This window comes from Ochotona curzoniae, unplaced genomic scaffold, assembly GCF_017591425.1.
Source record: "Ochotona curzoniae isolate NIBS_2020 unplaced genomic scaffold, NIBS_Ocur_1.0 patch386, whole genome shotgun sequence".
In the NCBI taxonomy this organism is placed as follows: domain Eukaryota; kingdom Metazoa; phylum Chordata; class Mammalia; order Lagomorpha; family Ochotonidae; genus Ochotona; species Ochotona curzoniae.
Genome location: NW_024466957.1, coordinates 292,476 through 301,918, shown reverse-complemented (window position 1 = coordinate 301,918; position 9,443 = coordinate 292,476). Strand labels below are relative to the sequence as shown.

Here is a 9,443-nt window from a genome sequence, read left to right as displayed (position 1 = left end):
CACACAGTATATCTAAAACAGCCAACAACCCAGAACAAGCAATCCTGAGTGAGGCTGTGGGCTTTGGCTTTGGGTTACATCTAGTCTGTGGCTGAGTTCCATGGTTCTCTGCTGCTCAGCTTGAGTCAACCCTCCTTTCTGATTTGCCTGGATATGAGAACTGCTGCTGCATTTTGCTAAGCATCCTACCAAACATCTGTGTTCCATCAATCTACTACATCTGAAGACTGTGATAAGAGAGAGATGTTGCTGGTTTTTCCTAAGTCATCGTCTGCCACTTGAATTGAGTTTCAACAATTCTCTGCCCTTGCACTTTCTCCAATTACTCTTCTTTCAAATATCTCATTGTTTGGTTACTTGAATTGACTTCCCTTTCAGTAAAGTGTCATGTTCTCTCCGTTATCCCGAGTCCTGTACTGTTGTTACTTAGGCACGTTAGCTTTAACATGGTCATTTCTTCCATTGTTATCACGGAAAGCCTATATTGTCCAAAGCACAGCAAAGCAAATTCCTTGGATATGATGTTAAAGCAGTGAGGTTTTCTTGATCTTAGAGGACACAGCATGGCCTTGATTGATCAAGGAGGTAAGAATGAAGATATTTCTGTATCTAAACAAAAAGTTTTGGTTTCAATACACTAGAGCTGGGTTTAAATTGCTGTCAGAAGAGCCAGCTCTCATCATGTGAAAGCAGATACTATGAAGTGTGATATTTAAATATTACAGTGATGAAATGTTTGAGGCAGCTTTTGTGAGCACAATAACACAGGGAATAGCACACAATACAGTTCCTGATACACAGCTACTCGGCACATTTTGATTTATTTTTACTTGTGTTTCGCATTCTGTGCTGTCATCTAATGACTTCTGCATTACAGAGGATGAGATTGGCATTCAGAACAGTGAAACATCTTAAATGTCACACCCAGTGTGGCTCTACTCTGTCACACTCTAGACACTCATGAAGCTTTCGCTTCAATGTGACACATACATCACACCTAGACATATGTTCAGTCCAAGTTGGGCTCTGCGGAATAGTAACAATGCCTGTGTTGATGGGCTGCTGTGGGACATGTCAGTTCATGCACACAGCAGCACTGACAGATCAAATCAGAGGAAACGGTGATTTTCCCTTTGACGAGAGTTTCTGGTTCCAGGCTTAGAGCTCTAGTTTCTGCTCATGAATTTCATAGAGGTGATTGTGAACTAAACTGTTCCCACTCTGCAATAGCACTAGGGACTTATTCTTTCAATCTGATTCTGATCTGATATTTATAATCCAAAATGCCTCTATGCCTCCCATCCCTCCCAGACTCTACAACATCACAATCCTCTATTCATCTCGAGGCTTTCATTATTTTATTGGATATGTATTTATTTTTAGATGTTACATAGGTGGATGGATTGCAGACACATACAAGCCTCTGGGTGGGATGGGAAGGGATGTGGGGGTAGAAGATGGATGAGACAAAAGACCCTGCCTTGGGCCCAGCACGAGGGCTCAGTGGCTAAAATCCTCACCTTACAAATAACAGGATCCCCTGTGGGCACTGATTTCTGTCCTGACTGCTCCACTTCCCATTCAGCTCCCTGCTTGTGGCCTAAGAATACTGTAGTGGGTGGCACAAAGCTTTGGAACCCTGCAATCTCATGGGAGATCCAGAACAAACTCCTGGCTGCTGGCTTCAGCTCAGCTCAGCTCAGCTCTAGCTGTTGTAGCCACTTGGGGAGTGATCCAGTGGATGGAAGATCTTTGTCTCTGTCTCTCCTTCTCTCTTTGACTCTGCCTTTCCAATAAAAATAAACATAAATGTTGACCCAACACAGTGGCCTAGCAACTAAAATCCTCTCCTTGATCATGCCAGGATCCCATATGGGCACCGGTTCTCATCCTGGCAGCTCAACTTCCCATCCAGCTCCCTGCTTGTAGCCTGGGAATACAGTCACAAATGGCCTAAAGCCTTTGTTTGACTTTTTTTTAATTGATTACGTTGCATTATGTGACACAGTTTTATAGGCATGGGACTCCTCCCCTGCCCTCCCTAAAGCTCCGACCCCCTGCCCCGTGGTGGATTCTTCCACCTTGTTGCATTACCACAGTTCAAATTCAGTTGAGATTCTTTCATTGCAAGCATCTACCAAGCATAGAGAACCACCATCTTATTATGCAGATAAATTCAACTGCTTCTTGGGGAGACCGTCTCTGGTCTGAAAATAGAGCTGACAGAGTATCATCCCAATCAATTAAAAGCCCCGACATTACATCAGTAACAATTTATAACGTAATGGAATTAGTTGACATGGTATTGAGTAACCAACATGTTAAAAGAGAGAGAAAAAAAAAAGAGTGCAAGTTCTGAACCACATCCTATGACTTCTACATTGACATTACAATTATTAGTTTATATACAACTGGGTTCTATACACCTTAAAATGGCTATAGATTACTATTCAGCTGTCTCATGTCTATTTTAATTTTAGTATTTAGCAGTTTATAGTGTTGAAGCATGATTTTGCAGAACCTGGCTGTTTTTTGGGTAATCTAACTCTATAACAAGACATATGTCAACATTTTAGATGAACAGTTTTAGGAGGGGCGTGCAGAGAAATTTTCAATACCCTGGTGAGGAGTAACTAATCTTTGTGTCCCACCCAGTGAGTTATAAGTGCATCCCCACTGCCCCTTTCCTGTCTGATTCTAAGCGTTCCTTGCTGTTCTCTATCTATTATAGAGTGGTTTTTTTGTTTGCTTGTTTATTTATTTGTTAGTTTGTTTTGAGGGGTTTCTGGAGCAATCCTGATGGTCATTACGAGAGAGGGTGGGGACCCAAAGTCAGAACCAGGCAAGAACCAGAGAAAGCTCCTCTCCCTAGTCCTGAAGGAAGTTTACTGTTCTGTTTCTGCAGACTGCTCAGTGCTCCTGGTTGTCGTTCCGATGACCTTGGTTCCTGCAAGGCAGGATTTGGGCTTCTTCCATCCCATATGAGAGATCCAAATGGAGGTGGGTGACCTCAGAGTCCTCGCCCCAAAGCCTTTGATCCCTGCACCTGTGTGGCACACCTGCAAGAAGTTCCTGGCTCCTGGCTTTGGATCGGCGCAACACCGGCCGTTGTGGTCACTTTGGGGTTAATCATCAGACCCCAGCCAGTGTTTCAGCCTTGCAGGAGTGTCCCCAAAGACCCCCTCCCAGACCTACTCTCGGTCCCAATTGTTGCACACGCTAACTGGTGCTGTAGCCCAGCCCAACTGGGCACAACCTCAACCCCAACATTTACTGCTGGTGGGTTGTGGCCTAGCAGCAATCCCAAAGAACCTGACCAGGCCAAAAATGACTCTCCTTAGCAGCATCAGGTCCTGCACCTAGCCTGGTCTGCTCTGCCCCTAGCCCCAGCTCTTGCACTTACAGGCAGTGGCTTTAGCCTGACCCAGGAAGGCCCTCTGCATTCCCCCTTCTGGGCCACTTCATCTCAGCCCCCTTGATTAACAGTGGGTTTTGCAGCTGGGCCCATGAAAGTCCCCAGTTACTCATTCCTACTTGCTCCAGTCCCTGAGCCTCTACCAGTGCATGCTCCTCTCCCATATGTGCTCATGGTGGCAACGATGGTGTCTGGGTGGCCCTGGCTGGCATGCACTCATGGTGGCTTGGAGAACAATCTGTTCTTTCACTGCAGCTCCTTTAAAACATAACAGAAACACAGAATAGGCGACTGTTCTGGACACAGTACAGTAAATGCAGAGTACTGCTTCTAGATTATACCCATTTTCTAAGCAATGCCCGAGCTATCTTATCGTCCACGCACGAAGTCATCATTATCCGCGGAAGCTGGGAGATTACACTTGTGTCATGAAACCACAAGTTTGCACTAATTCATTATGCAACAGTGAAATCTATTCCTTTGTTTTTAATTCTGTGCAGAAAAGTGTAGGGTATATAACCATGGCAAAAATGAAGAGAAGAGGAAACATTTCTGAACTAACTCCAAATGTTACATCTTCATACCGTGCCTGAAGGCTATAAATGCCTCGTAGCTAAATGCTCGCCTTGCATGTTCCGGGAGGTCAGGTGGGCACTGTGCTGCCTACTCCCTACTTGGGTCCTTGGAAAGCAGTGGAGGATGGCAGAAAATCTAGGGTCCCGACACCCAAGTGGGAGACCTGGCAGAAGCTCCTGCCTCAGCACGGCTCGGCTCTGGCCCTTGTGGCCATTTGGGGAGTGAACCAGTGGATGGAAGATCTTTCTCTTTGTAAATTTGCCTTTCCAACAAAAGTAAATAAATCCTAAGAACAGTTTAAGTTGCTTCTCATGATGTATAAATAGCTAGGTCCCGGAGTAAAAAAGAACAAATCTTTACGTATTTTCCTTTTTTATTAAAAATGTCTATTTATTTTCATTATTATTATTGAAAGGCAGATTCACAGAGCGGAGAAGGAGAGAAGCTCAGAGATCTTGTGAAGTTGGTTCACTTCCCAAATGGCCACAATGGCCGGAGCTGAGCCCATGCAGAGCCAGGAACTTCATCCAGGTCTCCCATGTGGGTGCTGGTGCGCAAGGACCTGGGCCGTCCTCCACTGCTTTCCCACAAGCAGGAAGCTGGGTGCAAAGTGCAGCATCTGGCACATGACCCAGGGAGCACATGGGATGCCAGCACCTGCAGGTGAAAGATGAGCCTGGTGAGCTCCCATGCCACCCCCTCTATTCTTGTTTCAGCTTTGGGAAGCTTGTCCATCAGGTTACTCAGAAATAGAAAGCAAAACACAGAGTCACACTTTATTTTATTTAAAGATTTATTTATTTTTATTACAAAGTCATATATTTAGAGAGGAGGAGAGATAGAGAGGAAGATCCTCCGTCCGGTGATTCACTCCCCAAGTGAGCACAACGGTCAGTGCTGTTACAATCCGGAGCCAGGAGCCAGAAACGTACTCCATTGACACCGTTTCATACAGCATCTTCGGGGCCTCTCTGCGCACTCTGGCGGAGGTGAGGGGGCTCTGCTGCGGCAGCGACGGCGGCATGAAGGAGGAGGAGAATGCAGGGTGCTCCTGCTGGGGGCTCGCCCAGGGCTGAGGACGCCGCAGCATCAGTGGCACCTGAGCGCGGGCGGGGCGGCCAGAGAGAGTCCCCAGGTTGAGGTCAGCCCCGGGGTGTTGTGCACGCCAGGAGACACCGCGATGGCGAGCGTCAGCTCAAAGGTCAGAGGCGACGGCCAGGCAGTGGCGCTGGCCCTCGGGCTGGCCATGCTCAGCCTGCTGCTGGGCACAAGCCTGGCGGGCCACGTGCTGCTGACACTGCTCGTCCTCTGGGAGCGCAGCCTGCATGTGTCCTTACTGCCTGCTGCTGCACCTGTGCCTGCCTCCTGGCTGTGCGAGCTCTCCTGCCTCCTGCCAGTCCTGCTGGCTGGGCGCCTGGCCGCAGCTGCCCAGGGACCCTGCTGGGCCCTCTGGGCTGCAGGCTGCTCACCTTCCTGGCTGGGCTCTTCTGCTTCCAGGTCCCCTGCCTGCTGCTCGGAGTCACCCGCTACCTGGCCATGGCCCACCACCACTTCTACGATGAGCTCCTGGCCAGCTGGCGGTGCGTCACCATGCTTCCCACCTGTGCTGAACAATGGCGGCGACGGCAATAACCAGGACATGCTATGCGCCCTGCAGCAGCAGCCCACAGGCGCCCCACACATGCTCAGCTTCCTCCTACTGCTGACCGTGGTGGTGGGCACCACGCACCTCCTCTACCTCCACCTGCTCTTCTTAATTCAGGATAGCCACAAGATGATATTTGCGAGAACAGGACCCGCCCTCAGCCACGACTGGACCTTCCACGGGCCCGGTGCCACTGGCCAGGTGACTGGCAACTGGACGGTGGGCTTTGGCCGTGGACCTATGCCACCCGAGATCATGGGCATCCAGGCGGTGGGGCCCGGGTGCGGGGCTCACCACCTGCTAGTGCTGGAGGAGTTCAAGATGCAGAAGAGGCTGTGCAGGATGCTCTACGGCATCAAACTGCTATTCCTGCTGTTCTGGGGCCCGTAATTCCTGGCCAGCTAACTGTAGGTCCTAATTCGGCCCGGCGCCGTGCCCAGGCTTAAATGATGTCCTCAGAGTGGCTCACCTTGCACAGGCTGGCATCAACCCCGTCCTGTGCTTCCTGTTCAACAGGGAGCTCAGGGACTGCTTCTGCGCCCAGTCCCCCTGCTGCCAGAGCCCCCAGGCAGTGCAGGTCACCCTCCCTTGAGACTTGAAAGGCGTTGGGCTGGGAGGGCTCTGCAGAACCCCACACGCTGGCACATCCGCAGCTCTGCCAACCTCTTCAGTCTGGACAATGCTTCTGGAAAGATCGTCGGTTTCAAAGCTGCCTTGAAGATGACTCTCAAAGTGAACATACAACTGGATCGTACAGACCTGTGGTCTCTTTGGGGGTGGGTGGGTAGAGAATGGTGGAAGGTGGGGTTGGGGGTTAAGAGGGGAGGTTCCATGTGCCAGGCTTGCCCCAGCTCCAGCCTCTCCCAGCAAAGGACGCTTTCAGGCTTTCTGGGCGGCGGTAGGCTCCACCTGCTTGTCCTGGATCTTGGCATCTTCTTTCCCACGTGTGGTTACTCTTCTCCTTTCTTTCAAGCGCAGGCTACACTCATTTGATCCTTGGACCATTTCTTAAGGGTCCGGGCCAGTTTCCTGTGGTAGCCGTCTCTATGCTGACCTCCAAGTGACCTGCAGAAGAGCCTGGGGAGGGATTGGCTGCCCGTGTCCCATTTCTGGGAATCTTCTAGGGAAGGAAGCAGGTGGTGGTGGTGAGGGGGGTGGGAGGGTTTGTGACCTGCCTTCAGTGGGTGTGGCCTGCGTGGCAGGGTCGCGGGGCCCCTTTCAGGTTCTGGCCAAGTGCTGGACACCCGTGTTTCTTGTTGCTGTGGCTTTGGATGAGCAGACAAGGGAGTTAGTGGGAAGGGCCATATTTTTCTCCACAGGGAGAAAGTGACAAGGGCCATTTTGGTTCTTTCCTTTCTACTGCTGAAAACCCACTGGGCAACTGCTCTCTCCTTGTCTTACCCATTTGAAATGGCTGCATTTCTGTACCATTGTGCCTTCTGAAACAGTACAAAGTGTCATGGTGGGGGTGGTGTGAGGGTAAATTTATCACTGCATGTGGCTGTGTGTTCCTGGTGTTTGGGTCTTGGACAGGGCAGGGGTCTGAGAAGTGGGTCCCAGATCAAAAGTTTGAAATAAGTGTTTTGTTTTTTGTTGTTGTTGCTGCTGTTTTGTGGGGAAGAAGGGTTGGGCAATGAACAGTTCAGGTATTTCTTAAAGATTTGTTTTATTTCATTGGAAACAAGGATGTAAAGAGAGGAGCAGAGACAGAGGAAGATCTTCCATACTATGATTCACTCCCCAAGTGACCACAATGGCCTGTGCTACGCTGATCAGAAGCCAGGAGTGAGGAACATTTTTCCGGGACTCCCACGTGGGTACAGGTTCCGAAGGCTTTTTGCCTTCCTTGACTGATATCCCAGGCCACAAGCACGGCATTAGATGGGGTGTAGAGCTGCCAGGATTAGAACCGGAGCCCACAGGGATCCCGGCATGTTCAAGACAAGAACCCTGACCATTGCACTATTGCACCAGGCCCATAAGTAATATTTGATGATGTTCACCTGGTTTGGAGGGATACATGTCCATGTGGACCACCCATGAGGGTGAGAAGGGTCAAGAAATAGGGGGCAAAGTGGAGGAGACAACTGCCTCCAATCCCCTTTTTTCTTCCTGCATCTGGGGAAAGCTGTGAGAGAAGGGTGGAGGGCCACTCAGAGCAGCCCAACTGCAGCGGTACCCAGGCATGGGGGAAGGCCACTCAGTCTCATCCCAGGGTCCCTGGTGTGGAGCATGCTCTGAGGGCACTGCTACAATGCTTTGATAGTTCTGAGATGATGTTGATCCTGTCGTTCCAATGTTGAGGACATCCCTCCAAGGTCCATTGGCTGACAGCCCACCTTAGCGTCTCCACTCACCCAGACACTCCTTGTCAAAGCTTGGCTGGGAGAGCTCTCCAATTTGTGCCTCCTCCATGATGCTAGATGTCCTCTGTAGACCTCAATGACCTGGTTGTCCTATCCCTCCTGTGTGTCTGGGCATGTTGTCCACTTCACAGGCCATAGGAGCGAGGAGACCGAGTTCTGATGTATACACTCCATCAGCACATCAAAGCTCCAGTGATTTCCACGTGTTTGGAGCTCTGAGTCCAATGGGCCAGTTGAGGGTCCAAATAAAAACATCACCAGAGGTGACCCCAGACCTGACTCCTGTGTGCAAGTAAGTGTGGGGTCTTACTCAAGCCATCACCCTCATCAGCTCACACACACACACTGGTATTTGCACTGGACCTCTGACTAGGGTGCAAAGGTCAGGTACAGAGAAGGTGGGTGGGAATGGGACCCATGGTGCAGTACTTTTTTTTCTTCTGTGTGCTTCTTGTTGTCAAACTATATCAACATCCATGGTTGGAGGCCATCATTGGATGACACCTTAGTGACCTCAAAGTGGGGAAGAGTATCTCAAGGGTGCCACTGGACTGCCTTGATGGTTTTGAGAACTTTTGGGGATCACTGTTCAATGGTTGAGAAAATCTGTCTGAGGTCTTTCACATGACCAAGTCCACTTCAGTGCATGGGCAGCCCCAGGGACATGCTGCACAGCTTGGCCAGGAGAGTGGGTCAACCTGTCCCGCTCTCCATCCTCTGGCAAGGCAGTCAATGTCCCCTGCTGGCCTAGTTGAGCCAGCTGCCATGATCCCTGTGTACACAGCTGGGCATGCGGTCCAACACATGGGCATCAGCAACTGAGGGCCAGTCCCCATACATGCACCCCAAGGTCAGACCACACAGCCTGTGTTTCCCTGTAGCCAGGACCTGAGTCTAGAGGTCTACTTGAGAAGTCCACAAAGAAACCCAGGCTGACCTCAGACTTGACCCTTGTGATGCACCAGCTAGTGTGGGGTTCAGTTCAGTCACCCCCATCAGCCTACACACATACTGGTGCATGCAACTGCAGGGTCGTTCTGTCCCCAGCCCCACATCTCACACAAACCAACGGGTGCTCTAACCCAGCTACCAGAGCCCTTTCAGAAACCTGTGTGCTGAGGGACGCTGGCAGTCCCTTCCCCTGGGTGAGCTCCTCCTGTGACCTTGAACTCCTGGCACCACCATCTCAGGGTCTGACCTGGGATAAGCATGGCCGGCACGCGCACCCATGCCCATAGCAGCTCTTCCCCAGCAGTGCAGTGCAGCCCCCTGGGGTCAGCAGGTCTCTGCCTGTGGCTGAGGGCTTGGAGTTTCTGACCACTCAATAGGAACCTGGGGAAGGGCCCTGCAGCATGGCAGCGGCTAAATTCCTCGCCTTGAAGGCGCCGGGATTCCATATGGGCACCAGTTCTAATCCCGGCAGCTCCACTTCCCGTCCAGC

The 9,443-nt window shown here is 50.7% G+C and overlaps 1 pseudogene; it reads left to right on the top strand.

The window, feature by feature from the left end:
- The first annotated feature begins 5,171 nt into the window (after window positions 1-5,171).
- LOC121167543 lies at window positions 5,172-6,354 on the top strand (annotated as a pseudogene).
- Window positions 6,355-9,443: the final 3,089 nt, after the last annotated feature.